Below are 2076 nucleotides of genomic sequence, written 5' to 3'. Positions count from 1 at the left end.
TGATTGTTTGGTTCGACTGAACAAGATATCGTGAGTTGTTTGGAGAAATATGGAGAATAACATGTCCAAAAATAAACTTTTTCATTCGTCCATTCATCCATCCATCCATCCATTCATTAATTCATTCATTCATTCATTCATTCATTCATTCATTCATTCATTCATTCATTCATTCATTCATTCATTCATTCATCCATTCATTCATTCATTCATTCATTCATTTATTCATTCATTTTATGTCGGCCTATTTGATGTGTTGATGTGTGATAACTTTTTTTTTATCACTTTAGGTTGATGCCCTTTTTAACATCATGGCCAGGGACTACAGATTAAATCTAGCCTTCTGGCTAATTATGGCGTATTTACATTTTTAATGTTGATTAATATCGGTATCGGAAATTAAGAGTTGGACAATATCGGTATATCGGTATCGGTAAAAAAGCCAATATCGAGCATCCCTAATATGCACTGTCCCTTTTGCAAATAAACTTAACTTAAACTATATTTTTTACATTTACATTTAGTAGGGATGGGTACGGAATCCGGTACTTTTAAGGGTATCGACCGAATCACGTCGGTACTACCGGGTACCGATTCACGTGAGATCCACCGGTGCCGACATTTCGATAACATTTTTTATTATCATTTTTTTTAAGTCCGATGACGTCAACATTTCGTTTACCGCAAAACGAAACCTATGAAGTGTGAGTCACGCACGTTCACATCAACAATACACGCTTATAGGATTTGACTTGATTCAACAACAACAAAGCAGTCGGGGCGATGGCAAGCCGAAAACTTAGTTGTTACACTTTACAAAGCTAGATGCAGACAACGCTCGCTGCTATATTATATATATATATTAACAAATTGTTCTAGATAAATAATAATGATAATAAATTAGTTTGGACACATTTTTTTTTACAACTGAGGTAGGTAGATTACATTTTTAGAGACTAAAGTACCGGAAAAGGTACCATCGGGTACCGGTACCGGTTCAAATGTGAACGGTACCCTAACCCTAACATTTGGTGATTTAGCTGCTGTGGCTTTTATCCAAAGCCACTTACAAGTTGTGAATAACAAGTCAACAGGAAGGAAGGGTACAACTCTGGCAGCTAAGGGTCAGTAAGATTACAGCACCAGAACACCAGCAACTTGGACAGAGAGACTTCGGCTCAGCTTCTTCCCCCAGGCCATCAGAGCCCTGAACACTGAACTCTCCACACACAAGCACACATGAACACACACACAACACACACACACTGTACAAACGCCCACACACTAGCAGCCACTGCTGCACACGCTCACACGTATGGTCACTTTACAGAAGGAAAGGTCACTTTAAGAATAGTATAACTTGAGATTGTATAATATAAGCATTGTATAGCAGTGTACATAAAGACCCAGTGCCTCATCCGTAGCTAACAGTGTATTGCACTACCACAGGACCTAGCATGTCCTACCATGCTCTGTAAATAACTCATGTACATATACCGATATGCCCTACTCTGTTTACTTGTTTTATTGCACAATGTCGTTATATTGGATTCTATTATATGTTATTACTATTGTATTATGCACATCGTTGCGGGCAAGACCACCCGCATTTCACTGTATACTTGTATGCCTTGACAAATAAAACGCTTGACTTGACGAAACTCTGGCAGCTAAGGGTCAGTGAGATTGTTTGTTAAACTGTGTTGAACTTGAGTGCTACAGTCTTGAGTGCATAGTAGTATAGTGTTATTAACATAGTAGTAGGTAGTAATATAGACATATTAGCATAGTGTGTAGTAGTATACTACAGTGGTTGTATACATACAACCACCTACAACCACCTCCATTGTACAGTTTCTTCGTCAAATGTTTAGACTATTTTTTGTATCACAAACAGTACTGTATTTGTAAATCTGGTATGTCATAAATGTATAGATGTAGCAGTACTGTATATCTGTATGTCATGTATGTCATATTATGTCCTGATGAATTGAAAATGGGGGACCCTGATGTAAACAAGACGAAAGTCTTTCTCTGGTCTGCATCCCCTTAACAATTGTGTGTATTGAGCCGTAC

Source organism: Notolepis coatsorum (genome assembly GCF_963971535.1).
Source record: "Notolepis coatsorum genome assembly, chromosome: 9".
Classification (NCBI taxonomy): Eukaryota; Metazoa; Chordata; class Actinopteri; order Aulopiformes; family Paralepididae; genus Notolepis; species Notolepis coatsorum.
The sequence above is the reverse complement of the archived record's forward strand: the minus strand, read 5'-3'. Positions refer to the sequence as shown.